We start from the raw sequence: 20,898 nt of genomic DNA, 5'->3' as shown, positions 1-20,898 counted from the left end.
GAATTTACTTAGTTAAAAACAGTAAAATCTTTGTGGATGTTTTGTTCATCGCTCTAAAACCGATCTCCTAAAAGAGTACCCCACAAAATTGCAATTATCTCAACCTTTTGCTCAAAATTTGGTATTTTTGAAAGAACCTACCCATATTTGAGAGGTGATAAAAAGAGAACAAATAAAAATCGGATGAAAATTTTTTGTTTTTAAAGCAAAAGGTCAGTTCTTTACCAAGACCCTAAGGTGACATTGGAGTAAAAAAAAGCTAAAGTTTAGTTTCATGTGCTCACGTGAAACTTTCGCACTTTCGCATGCTCACGTGAAACTTTGCGTGCTCACGCGAAACGTTAATGTGGCGAATTTTTTTTAAAGTTTAGTTTCGCGTGCGCACGTGAAACTTTCGCTTTCACATGCCCGTGCGATAGTTTCACGTGGGCACGCACAACTAAACTTTATTTAATTTTTTCTCCATGTCCCCTTAGGGGCTCAATAGTTTTTTCATTAAATATATAAACAAAAAATATATCAAAACATTTCTGGTAAGCATTAAACATTTTTTTTAATTGCTGCCAGGAAAAGAGTTAAAGAGCAGTTTTTTGAACCACAACCCACGCAAACACATGGTATTACAGCAAATACATAAAATAAAGTTTTTAGCAATGTAATAGGAGCTCTTTAACTCTTTTCCCACCAGCGTTTTAAAAAAAAAATTGCCAGCCAGCGCCAGCATTTTTCATGATTTTCACAAAAATGTAATGCCTTTAAGAAAATGTTCTTCTTAAAATACAGAAGCATACAATATGAAATGAAAGAACAGACCCTATGTGTAGGTTTCTTCAAAAACACAAAATTTTGAGCAAAAACCTGAGAAAATTAAATTTTTGTGTAGGACTTTTGATAGAGATCAGATGCAGAGCGATCCTCAAACTTACACAGACATACAGCTGTTTGCCCTAGGGCAATACTTTCGAGTTTTATAAGTTGGGGAACCTGATGGATAATAGCGCTATTGCGGAAAGCCGGAAATACTCGTCATTGGCATGGAAGCGTTTTTCTTAATTGACAATGGCGGGAAAAAGTTAATCAAAAACCTAATCTCCCTCCCTTCCTCAAAACGATATTTACTTACAGTACGGTCACTAAGAATGGTGCAAGGAGGGGGCCCGGGACCAATTGCAGCAATAAGCAACATGAACCAACTTCCACCTATCCACTCAGTTCCCACTGGCCAATTTTTTTGCTTTTTTATGCACAAATTCACTTAAATTTGATAATTTTTTGTCTAAAACTAGACTTTTTTTTAGGTCGTTTTGCTCATCAAGAAAATGCATCTTTATTTAAGAATTTTTAGATATTTGTACTTAAAACAAGACAAAAATACATATAAAAGTAATTTTTTTGCAATGCAGTAGGTTATTTATACCCAATGGTTAAGCTCGTCCATATTTTACCCAACCACAAGTTAAAAACAACCAAGTGTTCCTTTAAAGATTTCAGCATTATACGTCAATACAACGTTCAAGTCCACCGGGAAAAGCAGCTTGAAGGAAAACAGCCAAATCTCTTCCTGTCTGATGACGTTTTGTTTTCAACACATGCACGTTATCTTTAATATAGTCTGCTGGCATTCTTTGAAGTGTTTCCTCAAGAGACAGATCCACTTCTTCTGGTCCTTCTGAAAATCTAGCTCACCTGCTCAAAATACGCTCTCTCTCATGTGTCAAACCCAAAACCCTGGTGACAATTTGCCTTTACATTACACTGACTAGATCATGATGTGTCCTGCATTTAGGTCATACTTACTTTTCTGTAATCTAGCTGGGATTAATTTCATCTCTCATATTGCTGCTAATTTACTCCTGTATGTGAATATGGAAGGTACTGTTGACGAACAGATCAAGCAAATTAACCAAGAACTACAACTGCTTCTGTGATGTTCGTGATTTTATAAATCAAGGGCCACTTACTGCAGTAAACAAATGACCTTTTGTACATCTCAAACTAATCTAAAGCGGACATCTAGGTAATAATAACTCATACAAACATTTAACACAGAGCTGTTTGTGTCACGTGCCAATCTACTGAACGCCACAAAACACATCAGTACCGCCAATCTAACTTAGCTGTGGCTAATAACAGCCGACTGTGGTAAACATGAAACAAGTCAAGCTACCAAGATGACCAAACCTTTACCGCCAGGAAATGCTGTAAAAGAACACAGCAGTCAAGCTTAAACATAGCTGAGACCACCTCTCAGTATTCACTATAAAAACGGCAGTGATAGTTGCACTAATGTTTGGAAAGCTTTTGCGGGTGAAATCAATGGATTAGGGAGGCTAAGTTTAGCTCCCAGACCACAGGGTGATGTAAACAGTGCTGTGTACTGGGCCACAGGTTTACCTTTGACTCCGCAAGCAGGGCGTGATGTTAGCTGAGGTGAATGGTTTTGCGTTATACTAACACCCCTAAACATCTAATGGACCTCTGAAACCTGTAAACATGGAACAAATAACAAACTGGTACATATTATATTCAGTGAAACACGAGTGAAAAAAGGCCAACGAGGAAAAACACAGTGTGTACACTGTCAGAAAAAAGGTGTCAAATTTGTACCTTTTGGGGTACAATGGCTTGTCACTGGGGCAGTACCCTCAAAGGTACACTCATTGTACCCTTTACCATAGGTACATATAAGTACCCTTGCTGATTGTACCTTTCAATGACAAAAATGTACCTTTGGTGACTAAATTGTACCCTGTACTCCAATGGTACCATAATGTACCTTCATAAAAGGTGCAAATTTGTGCTTTTAAGGGTACTGCCCCAGTGACAAGCCTTTTGTACCTTACAATGGCAAATTTGTACTCTAGACTGTACAGCACATTAAAAAGGCCAAAATGCTGTTCTATTACATTTATTAAATATTTTTAAAAATCCTCACATTTTTTCATATGAACATTAAGCACTGTATTACAAATGTCTCATAGCAGGATCAAAAGTTAATACACTTTTAAATATACAGTTTTAAACAGCAAGCATCACATGTTAAGCTTTTTTTTTCAAAAGAAGTACAACATGTCATTTCGTTTTTATATAAAACATAACATTAAAGTAAACAGTACTTCAAAACAGTACTAAGTCTCAAATTTTCTTTCCTTAAAATCACAAAGCAGTTGTTTTTTCCACAACAGTACACAATTCATAATTTAACTTTATACTCTTAAATTTTTTAAAAAACATTTTATCACCACCACACATTTCACACAACTACACATGTACTACACAATTCATTTGAACTTCTTAAATATTCTTGAGGATCACAAACATTTTATCATCAAGATAAAGGGCCTGAAGTCCATCTCTTGCCCTGGTTTTATAAAACTCCACTCAGGGTCAACTTTGATTGTATATGCATGAAAGTGTGAATCATACACCACTGGTAATCATACGCTGTGAATAGTCTGTTTAATACCATCTACTATTACCTTGAACCCTTCACTTTCAAGTTTCCTGTGTTTATGATAGACATGACATCTGAAAGACTCGTATACAGTAAAAGATGACTTATAGCTATTTAGTCCACATATGATATTGAAATTTAGTTCGTGGTTGTGAACCATACTAACATGTAGGTGAATTAGTTTCATTAAGGTGAAGGTTTTTCTTCTGCACCTTGTGCATGAATAATGTTGTGGCATGTTCAGCACAGGATATTGATCATTCGGGTGACAGTTGTTGGAAGGGGCTTGCCACCCACCTTAATGATCTTGGCTATGGCATGCTGCAAGAAGGTCAGTGTATTCTTCATGCAGGGTGGATAAGCCAAGTTGAAAACATAGTAAGCACTGAAAGCTGCAATTACTGTATCCCTTCTTCAACTCCCATTCCCTGACACACCTCCACCCGATCCACTTTGACAAGAACTTGAACCCTCTTGGAGAAAGCCGTTTTCCAGTCAGTTTCAACCAACTGTATAGTTGGGTATGGAGTATCAGCATCACACTGTAAGATAAAAAGGTTAAACATCTATTAGTAAAAAAATGCACCATTTATCAGAACAGAATGTATCAATCAGAGCATTACAAGTTTAACAAACTGTACCATACCTCTCCCAGTGTGACGAATCTCTCTGCTTTCTCTTTAAGGATGTGAGAGTCGCACGAAAGTCAGCATCTATTGTAATGCAAATAAGATACACAATACTCAGTACTACTTACATTTCAGTAGATGAAGTATCTTGATAGTTCTCTGCGGGCACTGGTTCTTAAGTCATTGTCACCACCTTCATCTCACGTGCAAATTTGTTAAACCTGTTTTTTAAAAAAGCCTTCAAATAAGTATGAAACCATGTTCTCTGTAAGGCCACAATCTATTGTTTCACCATCAACCTCATTCTCTGTAAAAAGGAAAGAGTGGTCGGCATGAGCAATGTTATAACAGCAACAATAAAATCAAATCAATGCCTTTAAACATTTATTTAATTTTCCGATAGTCCAAAATCTCTCCCGGTTGACAAATTTCTACTGGTTTATCATATCTACCGGTTTATTGCCCACCCCTAAGTATCTGTATTATAAAGTAATGCATTTGAACTGCTTGTGAATGACATCAAATACTGCAAGAGTAATTAAAAAACATACAGAGCAGTCTACACTCGATTTTAGTTTTGAGGTAACAGACAGTTAATACATCTGACGGTCTCCGCAGCGCGAATACACCTATTGTGTGAATTCGTGTTCGACTACTGTTAACAAAAACTTCTGAACAACTTGGCAGAGTAATAAAAAAACACAGTATTGTTATACGTTTCATGTATGTGTTTAACAGCGAGCGAGCCGACTCACTTTGCCCAGTGGCACGCCCCTGACTTACGTTAAGAGCTTTATTATGTAACTTAAATTCAGACACAAGAAATACATGCGTGATGCGTCAAATCATACCAGGTGCTCACTCGCGTCCCAAGTGAACAAGGGCACGGGAATAAGAACATGCTGGAAACTAAATTTCTAAGTCTATGAGTCAATTAATGTTAGGTTTAACGTTAACTGTACAACATTGTGGCTGTACAACACTGTGACATTCCGTGACGGACGTCGTTGCGTATAAGTTACACTAAAAGTTATATATTAAGCTATTGTTTAATAATAAAAACAACAAACTAAACATAAAAATCAATAAGTTTGTTTTGTCAGGCCAGTATTTAATGTTCCCCTCATTGCGTCAGGTTGGTCGCCTCACTAAGTCAACAGAACTCGGAAGAGAACCAACCAACGAATTTTCACAGTACTTAAAACTAAACTTACCTCTGAATTTCTGTGCTTCATCTTCGGTGACCTGTATTCCAGCTTCTTATTTCTGAAGAATATCCTCCGTGGATAGTGACTGAAGTGAGACCGCCATTATGTCGAGTAACCGTCGCGTCGTCCCAAATTTGTTTGCGTGCATAATCACGGCGCCTCGCGGTGTTCAACTTCAACCCCATTGGACAACACAAATTCGACGTTGAGTAACGTATTTTTTTTAAACTGGTTAAAGTGCAATATTAAAACCACTTCATTATTCTGTTTCGTGTAACAGTAAGTACAGACAAAAACAAATTCCAGTAAAAAAATATAAAATAAAAAAAATCTATTTATACATTTTACGTCTGCCCAAAAATAATAATAACAACAATAATACGAGACTTAATATGTATAAAATAAACAAATAATAGATTCATGAGACCAGACTGTTGGTTAGAGATATCCAAAACAAATAAAATGTAATTTTTGACCGCCAGACACAGATAAATCAAGGCCAGCAGCAAACAAGGAGTGGCCAAGATCTGTGCTCAACAGGTGAACGAGCACTGCCGCCCGCTGGTATTTCCGAATTTGTCTAAGCATTTTCTTTTAAAGGCGCTATCTTCACTAAATGAGTGCAGATGTAAAGATTATACATATGTATTATCGCCTGAAATATTGTTAAAACTAAGTTTTGTGACCCAGAGACAATAATATTAAGAAACTGCTTACACAAGTAATTGTACCTTTGTTTGGAGATTATATGGTCCAAATATGGACCCTCTGACTGTTGGAAACCTTTTTGTACCCTTTTTATTCCTAAATGGTACATTTTAGTACCCTAAGGTGCAACTATGACCCACTGAGGGTACAACTTCGCCATTTGTACCCTAAGTGGCACAAATGGACCCCAACCGTACCCTTTTTTCTGACAGTGTATGACTTTAAATATTTAAAGATGAAGTCGTTTAAACAGAATAAAGATGTGGCAAAGTATGGGATAATGTATAGGCAAGCAGGTTGTTATCGCAGAAAAAAGCCCCAACAGTGTGATCTTGTATTAAACTGAAGAGGTTTATTTCTGCGATAACAACCTGCTGCCGGTACATTATCCTGCTTATTACAAGGCTATTTACCTCATAAGTAAGGTAGGGAACATTAAATAAGGATTTGAAATGTTTTATTTGCACATTTTTAATGCAAGGAACACCCGCTTACTTTTGGTTTTAAGATAAGACGTTCACGCTATTTGGTTTAATAATTTGTACTGTAAATATAAAGTCATATATGTTATTAAAAGACATTTATATTTAATTTTGTGTAATATTAAACTGTACCTGTCAAAATGATTGGCAGCTGTGTGTTATTAGTTTTAGATGGTTGTTATCTTGGATTATAAAACGGCCAGTTCTGGTTCTTGATTCTGATTGGTTGAAACGCGTTCTAAGCCGTGATAAAATACACCGGTAACCTCACGGTTCAGACCACATTACATAAGTATCACTGCGCCACTGTTGCTGCGTACTGATTTATGAAAATAAACACCACAGTCTTTAATCAGATTTTTAATTTGTCTACAATTGCACAATTAATGGCGATATCCAGATGAATGTCAATAAATATTGTTGAGTCATCTCGTCGATAAAGAGAAAACGTTGTCTGAGGATTTTATAACTCAAGTTCATACGTCTGCTTTTATCCACTGGGTGGCGATCTTACCCAACTTAAACACTGACGCATTCACTGAAAACACCGTGTAGTACTGTTCATGTCTCTGAATTTGATCTCTTACTAAAGTTCTTCACAAAATGGAATTATCTCCGCTTTTAATACAAAAATTTGAGAGGTGATAAGAGAACAAATAAAGAAATAAAGGTAGGATGAAATGTTTTTTTGTTTGTATTTGTTTAAAAGCGGATGGTCTGTTCTTTCATTTGATATTTTATGTTTTTCTGCAAGGCATTAAACTAAAACTGGGTGGCAACTTAAAAAAAAAAAACGCTGACGGGGAAAGAGTTCAGCATGCTTCCAAGCATATTTGATCATCACTTCAACACTTGCATCTAATTTGTACATTAATATAAATGTTAATGTATAAATTAGATGAATGTTGATTTATAAAAATAAACACCACAGTCTTAAATCATATTTTCATTGTGTCTTTGCTGCGTTTGTGTTGGTTGGTTGGGAACTGCGCTCTGTTTCAGTCACACTTGATTCTGAGGAACTACTTTGTTTGGTGGAAGAGTAATATTTGTACTAATATAATTACAACTTATTTGGGTTTTATTTTATAAAATCCCGCTAACGTTATGCATATGAAGTAACCGTTTTATAAACGCAATAAACCCCTTGAAGCGTTGGGTTACCAGTGCATTTTATAACAGCTAAGGGGCGTTGTTAGGCACGACGCGAAGCGGAGTTTATTGGGGTTTATTGCTTTAATAACATACCTTGGAATGTTGCGACTGGCCAATCAGAATCAAGCATTTTAGAGTGCCATGTGATAAAAGAATGATTATACAGTTCATTACATACAGTGGATATAAAAAGTCTACACACCCCTGTTAAAATTGCAGGTTTTTGTGATTTAAAAAATGAAAACAAGATGAATCATTTTGGAACCTGTTCCAACTTGATTCCGTACTTCCAAACTATATATTAAAGTTAATAACAATAAGAAAACTTTTGTGGTGAAAAAATGGCAAGTAAAGTTGTACAATAACCAGATTGCATAAGTGTGCACACCCTTAAACTAAAACTTAGTTTAAGCACCTTTAGATTTTATCACAGCATTCAATCTTAATGGGTATGTGTCAATCAATTTAACACTTTTAGAATTTGCAATATTTTGCCATTTCTCCTTGCAAAAGCATTTTAAATCTGTCGAATTGGTTGGGTTTCTCCTGTGCACAGCCCTCTTCAGATCACCCCATAGATTTTGGATGGGATTTAGATCCGGACTCTTGCTGGGCCATTCCAAAACCTTGATCTTGTTTTGGTGAAGTAATTCCTTTGTTGATTAGAGGTGTGCTTTGTGTCATTGTCATGCTGTAAGGTGAAATTTCTCTTCATCTTAAGTGTTTTGGCAGAAGCCTTAAGGTTTTGATGGGTATTTGGAGCTATTCATTATTCTATCTACCCTAATTAAAAACCCCAGTTCCAGCCGAAGAAAAGCAGCCACAAAGTATGATGCTGTCACCTTCATGCTTTACTCTGGGCATGGTGTTCATTTGGTGATGTGATGTGGGTTTTATTGCACCAAATATATATTTTGGTATAACGGCCCAAGTTCAACTTTGGTCTCAATGGACTATAATACATTATTCCACATGGATTTGGGATATAGAAATATTTGTTTTTACAAACTTTACATGGACTTGATAATATTTTTGGTTAAAAAATGCTTATAGCCCAAACATGAAGAATTCAGGAGATTTTTGTCACATGTAGGGAGCAAAAAGTACTTGCCAGATATTGTTACAATTCTTTTAATGTTGCTGTAGGACTCTTGGCAGCCTTCCTTACCATTTTTTTCCTGGTTTTCTCATTAATTTTAGGTGTATGCCCTGGTCTTAGTAATGTCAATGTTGTGCCATATTTTCTCCACTTGTGGATTATTGTTTTTACAGTACTCCATGGTATATTCAGGGTCTTGGAAATGTTTTAATTTTCTGTTGATTAAGATTTTTCAACAATGGGATCATGTACCTGCTGAGTAAGCTCTACACAGACAATGTCTTTTTCAGTGGGATGATACTTAGAAAAAATCCTTTAGGACCAGGCACACTTCATTAATAGTTAAAAACTTATTTTAATTGATGACAGGTATGTACTACTTCATATTTAACTTAAGTCTAAATGTGACTGGTTGCTTCTGAACACTGCCACAATCACTATTGTAAAAGGGTGTGCACACTTATGCAACCTGGTTATTGTACAACTTTACTTGCCATTTTTTCACCACAAAATTATTCTTGGTGTTTTTTACTTTGATGTGTGGGTTTGGGGTGGGGAGTTGAGTTGGAGCGGGTTCCGGGGTGATTCGTCTTGGTTTCATTTTATAGATCACAAGAACATGCTGTTTAAACAGGGGTGTGTAGACTTTTTATATCCACTGTAACTTTACTTCAATTTACTAAAATTAGATTTGTTCAAATATAATACTGCCTTATATTCAGGAATATAAAGCAAATGGAGGGAATAATATTGGGAACTAAAGGGATTTTTCACCCAAAAATTAAAATCATTTGTGAAAGTCATAATTTACATATGTTGTTCTAAACATGTATGACATCTATGAGCTTCTTTATTATGTTGAACACAAAAAAATATATATTTTGATAAATTACATAATTGACGGTACTCAATGACTTCCATAGTATTTGTTTTTCCTACTATTGAAGTCAATGGGTACCGTACTGCAGTCAACTGTGTGCTTACCATCATTTATCAAAATATCTTCTTTTGTGTGAAAGTATATTTGAAGAGTTTGGTTCCAAAACGCAATAAATTCATTTTTACTAATTTCGGTAAAAAATGTGTTTTCTATACCAAGAAAGTGACAAGATGAAAACCACTATTTTCTGTTAAAAACTTTCACATCGCATCTTTAGGTTATAATAACATTAAAAATTCAAATCCATAATTTGATTTTCAAAGATTATTTTTTCCGCAAATTTTATTTTTTTATTTTTTTCAAAATGCTATAAATCTATTGAATGAATATATAAATGTGCATTCATCTTTGCCATGTTATATTAATTTAGTTGACTAGTGGTATACAATGATTAAAAAAATAAACATCAATGGCATTAATCAAAACACTTTCTTTGTCATATTAAGAACACTGTCATCCATATTGCAGAACTTTTTTGACAGCGATCAGCATTAAAAAATTTTGGTCCTGCTCGATTTTTGTTGACTGAGTAAAATAATGAAAAGTTTTCATAAGATCCCCTGGGGTCAATATGTTAGCATTGAGGCTGTCGTGTGAGAATAGGCAACAGCCGGCATTTTTTCCTTCGCCCGAGTTCCTCTTATGTAAATTATTCGATTTTAATGGCTTAGTTTCTTCCCCACCACAGAAAACCACCACATGTTTATCAATGCCATTAAAAGTATTATTTTGTTTTTGTTTGTTTGTTGATCACGAAGTACAAAATAGATGAGGAAAACTAGGATTCGGTGTGTATTCCACGCCACCATTATTGTTTACAATGCGTGGAATGGTGCGCTCTAATTTGTTAAGCAGATTTATTGCATTCTGCAGAGAAGGAAGACTGGCGTTTGTCACTGTTTGGAAAAAAGGGAGAAAAGATGACAACGGATATCGGATTTTGCGTAAAATTAAGAATTTAATTTTTAATACTGACCAGATACAATACTGATTTTGGCGTAACTGAATTTTTAACTAATCACGTTTTGGAACCAAACTCTTAAAGGGGACAGAGAATGAAAAGCCAGTAGGGGGTGCCAAATAGGTGCAAAACCACTCGTTTGAAATCCCCCACCCTAATAGAGCTATCTGAGAGAGGTTTTTAGGAAGCTTCTAAGGCATTACAGACCCAAACAAAAAATTTTTGTCTACATGTCACATCACAGAAAAAGAATAAATACTCCGTTCAACCATTCTATGTCACCTTTAAAGGCGCTCTAAGCGAATCTGCGAGAGGTCAGTTTTTGTTGATATTTGAACTGTTTTCAAACAAACGGAGCGTAGCTAACTCCTCCCCCTCCCCCTCCCTTCCGTGCTTTCATGAACGCGCCCAACCCCCACCCTCAAATCCTTCTCGTCGTTTATTGGCTGGAACACTTTGTTATGGTTTCTGTTTGTATGTTTGGCCACTGTGTTTATATTGAAGTTTGTGGAGCCTGGGCTGTCTACAGAGATTCCGTTTTGTTATAGTTTGATCAGCGGACAGGCAGCAAGCAGATAGTGCGGAGATGTTTGCTGTATGTAACAAAAAAGCTTAGAGCACCTTTAATTTGTTATTTTCAGTTTTTAAATATAGTTTAGTTTTGACTGATAGTTCAAAATGATTGTATAAAGCATTATCATGTCATATATCGTATATCGCATAATTTAGCAAGTTATTGCATATTATACAACAGTTCTTTCTGGTTCTCGAATCTGATTGGCTAAGAGCTATGCGATATTGTACTGATAACGGCACAGTAACCGCTTCACCTTTCGTATCATTCCGCCACCTAGTGAATGGAGGTCCTAAACAGGCTCATCTCTGAATGGAAAGATATATCACACTCCTACTCGAGCGATATTGCTTAATTGTATGGTAACGTGAATAGCAATGTGCTACAAATTCTTTAGGTTTCAGAAGAATTTTTTTTATTAAATGAAGACAGCTTAAAATCAGCTAGACAGCATCTTATGGCGCTTTTCCACTGCATAGCACCCCACGGTTTAGTTTAGTTTGGGTCGGGTCAGCTCACCTCACTTTGGCGTAGTTAGCTTTTCCATCAAGTTTAGTATCACTTCGCAGTGGGAGGGATTTTAGGCGTGTCGTTATATTTGCGCTGCCCACAGCTGTGACATTATACAAGTGAGAGGAGAGCGTCGTTGTACATTCCCATACATTTATTTATTTCTCAGTCCACCACAAAATTAAAATTGGCCACAACAAATAGATATTTGCACATCGCGTTTATCACTCCGTTACCTCTGTATCACATGACAGGTTCAAACACCCGCGGCGTCAGCCGACGGCGCTCCGCTGAGCCTCACTGAAGTTGCATTTAAGCATATAATGCTGACGTGCTCGTCGCGAATGTTCCGCCACAAACTGCAAGTCTGGATAAAACTGTTATGGTGTCCCTGATTCTCAACATGTGGATGTTTTTCATCGCTATAAGGGTGTTTGGGAACTTATAGCAGAGCACAGATGACAACATGTTTGCTCGAGACAGCGCAAGCTAGCCTAGCACAGGTAAAGTTAGCGATGATGTGTTAGTGACGTTTCTTTCAGACCAATCAGTGATCTACAGTGTTTTCGCGTCACGTTTTGTATCAGCTCGGGTCGCTTGGAACCCCAACCGAGGTGGTACGAAAAAAAGTATCGGGTACCACGTACTGCACCTAATGGAAAAGCTCCCAAAAGTAAGCTGACCCGACCCAAACTAAACCAAACCGTGGGGTACTATGCAATGGAAAAGCACCATTAATTAGCTTAGGAAAGAGCAGGACCACAAACTGAGCTGTCTGTGCCGAGTGAAGGAGAACATATGGCTTTCCAAAATCCTCAAGAGGACATTATGACTAAATCTTTACATTCGCTTCAACTGTAGCAAACTCACTTTTCGAAAGACTGGGAAAAAACTGTGCCAACCGATGCAAAAGTCCCAGTTTCATAAGTTACACATTCCCTGCTTGTCTTTTAAATCCAAAGTATCTGTTTCTATTTTTGACTAAAGAGCTACAGAGCTCAGCTACAGAGAACGAGTCATCCTTTCAGCTTTAAACCCAAAACGTTGCAGGAGTACAGCAAGCATGTATAATTAATGTTAGAGAAATTATAAATATAAAATGGAATATATATCACATGCGTTTTAGAAAGAAAGAAATTATAAAAGCTTTACAAATCATGGCAAGGTCTCCAAGAAAAGAAATGCCTGTTACAGGAGATGTCAGAACTAAAGACTGACAGATGTGACAGTCCTTCTAGATCTTTCCAGACAGCTGTCTCACCTCCAGTCCAGGTTATATAAAGTCTGGAAAGAGAGCATGCTTCCTAAGGGACATACAGTGGTAGATAATCTCTTAGCGAGAAATGTTGGGAATCCAATTGGCCGTAACTGATTGTCGGGAAAATGTTCATAATCAAATCCAGTCCAAACTCCATACTGTCGTGTCCTAGTCTGTATGTAAAGTATGGAGCTTATACTGTATATGTGTGTGTGTAAATAAGTTTATACACACACACACAATACATCAAACATTTGTTTCTATATAATGCACTTTTCGACTTTCTCATCTCTCTGTGATTTCTAATGGCCCTTACAAAAAATGCATCCATAACACACGACACCAGCTTTGTTACAAATCCAGGTGAATTGTATGGGGAACATTTCAAGGCATCATAAGTGTAGTAGTTCGGATGCAAAAGCATTTTAATAAAGCGTTTCAAATCACTTGCTTATGAGGTTACATTCCTGTTAAAATGCTGCCACAGAAGAAAACAATCTAGACAGGAGGCGATGCACTTGGCATTGGAACAGAGTTTAGATGTACAGTGTTAAAAAGCAAAGACAATCAAAACCCATTGAGAAAATCACAGTCAGCTTGTATGCTTTTTGTGTGCGCGTCCACATACACAATAGACACTGTGACAGTGTAGATAAAAAAACATGCACTGGCTTGTCAGCCTGAATGAGCCGTAACACGCCACTAAAAATTGACTACATCCTTTTTGCCTTACTGTACCTCTGTGCCGTCTCCCCTGCCGAACACATCTCTCATCAGACCAGACTCATAACTTCAGATACATAGACTCGTACATTACATAGCTATAAAAAGTATTTTAAAGTATGGTAAAAGTATGGATTTATGTAATTTCATATCTCACCATGTCTCACAATGCTAATCTCTTTGAATGTGATCTTCATCTTCCTAAAAAGAGTCATCAGCTGCATCTTCTCAATAACTAGGATATTAAAAAAAAAAGTTCCACACAGAATATTAATCCATGTGTCTATTAAGACAAACTTTTGTGCCTCATAAATATATAATGGTGCTTATAAAACGGGCAGTTCTGGTTCTTCATTCTGATTGGTTGAAACGCGTTCTAAGCCGTGATAAAATACACCGGTAACCCCACGGTTCAGACCACATTACGTAAGTATCACTACGCCACTGTTGCTGCGTACTAATTTATGAAAATAAACACCACAGTCTTTAATCATATTTTTAATTTGTCTACAATTGCATAATTAATGGCGATATCCAGATAAATGTCAATAAATATTGTTGAGTCATCTCGTCGATAAAGAGAATCTTTATCAAAAGTCTCTTACATAAGTTCTTCACAAAAATGGAATTATCTCCGCTTTTAGCTAAAAAATTTGAGAGGTAATAAGAGAACAAATGAAGGTAGGATGAAACGTTTTTTTGTTTGTTTTTGTTTGAAAGCGGATGGTCTGTTCTTTCACTTGATATTTTATGTTTATTTAAAGAAGATAATTTTTCTGCAAGGCATTAAACTAAAACTGGGTGGCAACTTAAAAAAAAAAAACACGCTGACGGGAAAGAGTTCAGCATGCTTACAAGCATATTTGATCATCACTTCAACAGTTGCACAATATAAATGTTAATGTATAAATTTATAAATTGCTGCGGTCTGTGTTGGTTGTGAACTGCGCTCTGTTTCAGTCACACTTGATTCTGAGGAACTATTTTGTTTGGCAGAAGAGTAATATTTGTACTAATATAATTACAACTTATTTGTATTTTATTTTATAAAATCCCGCTAAGTTTATGCATATGAAGTAACCGTTTTATAAACGCAATAAACCCCTCAAAGCAGTGGGGTTACAGTGCATTTTATAACAGCTAAGGGGGTTTTAGGCACTCCGCTTCCATGTCTATTAGCTTTAAAGCCATATAGAAGTTAGCATAGTCAGAAAAGATGATAAAAAATCCTTTAACAATAAAATCATTTTAAAAGGAACTGTTTTTCTTCTGTAAATCAAACCACAGTGTCGATGACTCACCTTGCACTTCACATATTTTTGGCCAATCGAATGCCTTAATGATAACATCCTTCATGCTTGTCAAGAGATCTTATTGGGAAATGTAAAAATACAAAAGATAAAAGCAGAGCACATCATGCGCTGCTTTTGCTATTAAAAAAATAAAAAATAAAAGTGCAACTGTTACTAGACAAAGATGAAACAAGCCTGAGCAATCTTCACAGGTGGTATGTAATGATTTGTTGAAGGTGAAATCTTTAAAATGTCATGAAAGAGCACAGAATACTCGAAACAAAAGAGAGAGGAACACAAAGAGTCCATTATCGCCCATATGCCAACATGATGGCTTTAGCATGTGTTCCATTAGCCGAGTCTCCCGGTGGTGGAGGATATGTCCTTTCTGAAAAGCATTTTTACACAGAGCTATTTTTAATCTGCTGACGCTCAAACACGTTTCATTGTTTCTGCTGGGCGGAGGGAAAAAAGCTGAGAAAATAGTTAAAGGTTTACTGAGTGGATTTTTTCACGGTAATGACACATTAATTTAGGGTTTTGTTGGGGATTTTTTTGGCCTTTTTTTTTTGAGTCTTCATTTGGCCACAACTTTCTCTGTGTTTCAGCAAATGGAATGATTTTTGGTGACAAATCTTATATTTACACCTATTTTAAGAAAATGCTTTGACATTTTTCAAAAACTCAAAAAGACCACTAAATGCTGTAAAAATTTATCAGATGATTTTTTTTTTTTTTTCATTTTTTTGCATAAATCTGTTAAATCAACATCAGTACTGATCAAAACTACCAAATGTTTACAAAAATTTCGTGATTTTAACTCTTTAATTGAAAAAATGAGTGGTGTCACCGATTTGGGAAAAAAACACACAAAATGCCCAATTTTCAATATAAAAAGTGATTGGGGACTGGATTTTTTTATAGCCTTTTGCACAGTCTTAGGCATGTCAAAGATTGGTAAAAACATTGGCTTTGATGCATTTTTAGTTTTTGTGCAGCATCGGATTTTATTTTTTATCTCCCTCATTTATTGTTTGTGGCCATTTTTGCCCCATTGACTTCCATTATAACAATTTTTTGGATTGCAGAGCCATGATACCTTATTATCATGCATTCTTTTGCAAAGAGGTAAAATTTGTCATTTTTACTGTTGATCACCATGTGGCACCATTAACCCCTTAGTAGACATGTGCAAAAAACAGAGCTTAATTTCTGGCTTGTACATTCAGTTATATTTTTTGGCCACTAACAACACGAAAGAGTGGTGAATTTGAACAATGCACAATCTCAAAATTATCTTGAGTTTACACTGAACGTAAACGCCTGATACAGTGTACCAAAACGCTGTCAAAAATAAAGGTACAAAAGCTGTCACTGGGGCGGTACCCTTTAAAAAGGATATGTACGTACCATTTATGTACAAATATGTGCCTTTGGGGTATCAATAAAGTAGATTTCTTTGATGTACCAATATGCACCTTTTAGGTACTTATATGCACTCTTTGGGTACAAAAATGTAAACGGGTACTGTCCCAGTGACAGCTTTTATACCTTTATTTCTGTGTACAGTCCCAGGACATGTGTGACAAACCCTCTTCTGATTTACATCTGTCACAAATTGGAGAAATAGAGGTATTTATTTTTAATTCTTTTAATCTGAGTAATACAATCTATCTATATGCAACATTTCAATGTAAACTATGGACTGTAAAAAAATGGACATTGTGCCCGTGATGTCACCCATAGGAAGCGCGTCACTCCCAGATAACCAAAATGGGCAAAGAGGTTGAACGTGGGTGGAGCTGAAGTGCCAAGTGCTGAAACCACACATGCCTAGCTCATAGTGAGCAATCCACCACTAGCAGCAATCCACCTGGCACTCAAGTGGCCACGCCTTTAATTGTACAGAACTTTAAGGCTAAATATAATTAAAACGTATAAGTTACAAAAAAAGTGCATTCATCCTTCACAGAAGTAATCAACACGGATACAAGGGGTTAATAAATGTGTTTTGCGGGTAATCAACACGCTAAAACTTTCGCGTAAATCGCGTGAGTCCAATATGCCGTTGTTACCAGAAGCTATTCCAGTTTATAAAGTTTAAAATATGGATTTTTTCTTACAAAATCGCATCGATTACCCGCGGAAGACCTTTATTATGGGATTTACTCCACACCTCTTATAATATTTTTACTCCATACATAAACCTGCAATTAATAGAGCTGTTTCCAAACACTCGGGCCAAGTGGCTCTTAATACTGAGTCTGACGTGCTAAATGGTGAGGAAATAATTACATTTCTATCAGAAGATGACTCTATCTTTTACACTAGAGGATGCCTCCATTAACAGTAAAACATGCAGCCGTGAAAAACAAATCCATTCCCGATGGATCCCTACATCCTATGTGGCAAAAATAAAAGTACCAAGGAGGTTTCACTTTTAGATGAAAACAACCTGTTTTCCCCAGTCTCAGAAAATGCCACCACATTATTGTGGCAGTAAATTTTATCCAAAGGCAAGCATGATTCCCATTTTCTTCACAAAATTTAAAGATGTAGCTGCACATTGTTCCTGCACTCACAGTCATTACATTAACGTCTGCTACGAGCTCATACTGTATTATAAATCATGTCTGTCAGATGCCTCTGCTCAATATGTAAATGCACATTCATCTTGAGAATGACCTTGAGAATCTATTGGCTATAATAGAGAAACACATACTGATTTCTACAGATTGACACCAGCAGAGGATGTGACAAAACAAGGGTGTTACATGAAGAAACAACGAATGGAAATAAATCAGTCTGATTTACAATATTTTCCGCTTTCTCCATAGGTTCCAATGTCTACTGTGTTAATGTACAGGATCTCCCAAAGGAGGTACTAACAGTATTGCATCTATTTTTTGTGACACATTTGCCACCAGCTTTTAAGACATAGAACCCCATTCACACAGCACTTAGGTCCCAGAAATGTTCTGTAAAATTAAAGGGTGTCAGGATTTCGATTTTAAATCGAAATCGATCGGAATTAAGTCACAACTTTGAATTAAAAAATGGAATCGTCAATGCTGCCACGCCCCCATGTCACGTCCGGTCAGCTTGCCAAGTGGGAAAAAAACGACATGTTGAGTGCTGTGAGTCAACCTCCTCTAACTTAGCTAGCTACTACCAGTCAAAAGATAGCATGGCAGATGCAGGAGACACCACGCGAGCTGCTCTTTACATGGGAAACAAAAAACATCCCGCGCCTCCCGCTTTCACCTGAACTCAAGCGTGCGTGCACAGCAGAGCGGCGTCTGTGACCCGGTCGTTTATCTGAACTGAGATCTTTTTAAGTTTCACAACAACTTATTTCAGTTGCTTAAGAGTAATGAAAACAGCATTTAAACAAGACTTATTGGGGTATAGTCTCACAATCTCATCCGACAGTAATAAAAGCGCGATTAAGGGGTACAGTACTAACAGGAATGTTCATCTGACAGGAAGTTTCGTTTAATCAGGTATGTGCGTGTACCATATTTTTCCACTGGCAGCACAACTAACATGGCAGGGCATCTCCGAGTTCAAGGTCAGATATTATAGTCTAAACATTTTGTGTTAAAAAAATTTAAGAACTGAATCGAATCGTGACCTTAGAACCGAAAATGTAATTAAATTGAGGATTTGGAGAATCGTGAAACCCCTAGTAAAATTAGCAGAGAGGCTTCTGTGTGAACACAAACATGCCTTGTAAATGTTCTGGGATCGCTCCCTTAAAGGAAATCCGTTTTTCAATATTTAACTATGTTCTTACCTCAACTTGAATGAATTAATACATATCTTTTTTCAGTCTGTGCACTTTTAATCTTTGTACAGCGCTTCTTGAATGTGTTAGCATTTAGCCTAGCCCCATTCATTCCTATAGCTCAAACGAAAGTTTTATTTTGTGCCACCATACTTACTCGTGTAACTACTCATGTAACAGTCTTTAAATAGGGAAAACATGGAAATGTTTGGTGGCTTTTAAATTCATCCCTGTTTGGATCCTAAGGAATGAATGGGGCTAGGCTAAATGCTAACACATTCATGACGCGCTGTAAAAAGATTAAAAGTGCATGCATTGAATAAAGATAGGTATGTATTAATTCGTCTAAGTTGGAGTAAGAACATAGTAAATATAAAAAAGGGTGGTGTTTTCCTTTAAAGAGGACCTAGTTACACTGTTCTATTATTCACAGAAAACATTCTGTGGGAACAAAATGCAGAAACAATGCCATAAGAGGTGTGCCGTGTCATCGCAACCAGAAGTTATGGTTCAGCTGTTTGACACAAAAATTTAAACTGAGATCAACACTCATGATGAGAAATGTCGGCAAACTGGATTGAAGCGCAGAGATCAGGGAGCTCGTCACTATCTGCACTGAAGCAGAGATCATTCGCCACCATGACAAAACAGCGCATCACAAGCTCCTTGTGATCTTCTCATAAAGTAAACTGGTTTCTCGAAAAAGAAATCACGGATAATTAGCAAACTTCAGACAATGTGGAAAAAATACCTCACATGTCTTTACAGGATTTTTACAGTATGTGTGTGAATGCACGCACACATTCCGGAAAATCATTGGCATTGTGAATGAACCAAAATTCAATTCTTCCTGGACAAATCCCAGACGCATTTTCCGTGGATTTTCCGTAATCTCTGTGTGAAAAGGGCTTAGGGTTAAGAATTTAAAAGGTTTTGATGCAAGACAGTCCACATCTATTGAGAAAAAAATGTGCTGCACTAAAACCTAAACTAAAGCAATTTTCTCCCCACAAGCATTTTGGTCAAGCTTATATGATGTATTAAAAGAAATTGAGTGTAATGGCTACTCAGCAAAATACAAGTACATAATAAATACTGAAAACTAAGAAATCACACTTTAAAAGGCCAACTTTTAATTTGATCTTTTTAAATCACTAAATCTGTCTTAGCGAGTGCTGATGTCCAAAAAATAAATTGTGCCAAGAAACCAATTTCTCTCCAAATGAATGAATCTTTCTGGATTTATTGTTCAAGGCAAAAATGACTAATATATCGACCTAGAAGATGACATTATTAATTTCAATTATGTTGCACTGTCTGTAAAGGGTCGGTGAGATGAACATTAATTATTCAGGCCGACCCATCACAACCAACTCTGCAGTTTTACTCATTTACACATCAATCACCGCATAATGGACAGAAATCACAGGCACTCCACACTCAACAATCCTTCCTAGCCCTCTAAAAGACAGCGCATACTCAGGTCAAGGACGGCATCTCAAAACGCCCGTTCCGCCTGTCAGTCAGACGGGTGCGGACTGCAAACATTTCTTCAATATGATCCATATTCATGTTCTTATATTCATGTGACCTTAGGTAATAAGACCAGGAGACGTTCAATTACCAGCCTGCAGGAAAGCATAAGATTTATTAGAAAGGCCCCCCCTTTAAACATTATAATTCAAAGACGTCTGCGATTTATTATTCCGCTTTCCCACTTCATGATCCCGAGTGTCATTTTGGCCAGGGGTGGGAGGGGGATCCCATTCTAGCGTGTGGAGTTCCAGCAGCGCGGTGACTGACAGTTCACTTAATGAGAGCAGAGAGGCACATCGACATCGGTTGTCTGAATAGAGCCCTTATTACAGAGCGCTGGCCCAATCTGTGTGCAACCACATTCTTTTTTTCATTTTACCAGCCTGTGGCTACACTACGAGCTTGGATGTAGTCTCTTAAATGGAATCAAAGGTCTGTTGTAAGTGTGAGAAGTACAGGCCTGTGAACCATCATGGGGTTGAAAACCACTTGTCGAACTAGATGCGGTATCGCGCGGCTTTAACTAGCTATTTCTGTCCTTTAGCCAAGTTTGGTCAAATGTAATTTTTTAAAGGATCATTT

General features: G+C 36.9%; 1 protein-coding gene and 1 long non-coding RNA gene across 4 annotated transcripts in view; both read right to left on the bottom strand.

The window, feature by feature from the left end:
- ndst2b (N-deacetylase/N-sulfotransferase (heparan glucosaminyl) 2b) overlaps positions 1–20,898 on the bottom strand; it is a 102,847-nt gene that overhangs the window by 51,564 nt on the left and 30,385 nt on the right. The gene's annotated exons all lie outside the window — the stretch shown is intronic.
- LOC141363644 (uncharacterized) lies at positions 2,893–4,174 on the bottom strand. Its single transcript, XR_012369126.1, has 2 exons — positions 4,101–4,174; positions 2,893–3,996 (listed from the first exon to the last, which is right to left on the bottom strand). It is a non-coding gene; the product is annotated as an uncharacterized lncRNA (long non-coding RNA).

Source organism: Misgurnus anguillicaudatus, chromosome 4 (genome assembly GCF_027580225.2).
Source record: "Misgurnus anguillicaudatus chromosome 4, ASM2758022v2, whole genome shotgun sequence".
Lineage (NCBI taxonomy): Eukaryota > Metazoa > Chordata > Actinopteri > Cypriniformes > Cobitidae > Misgurnus > Misgurnus anguillicaudatus.
This window is presented reverse-complemented; position numbering and strand designations above follow the sequence as displayed.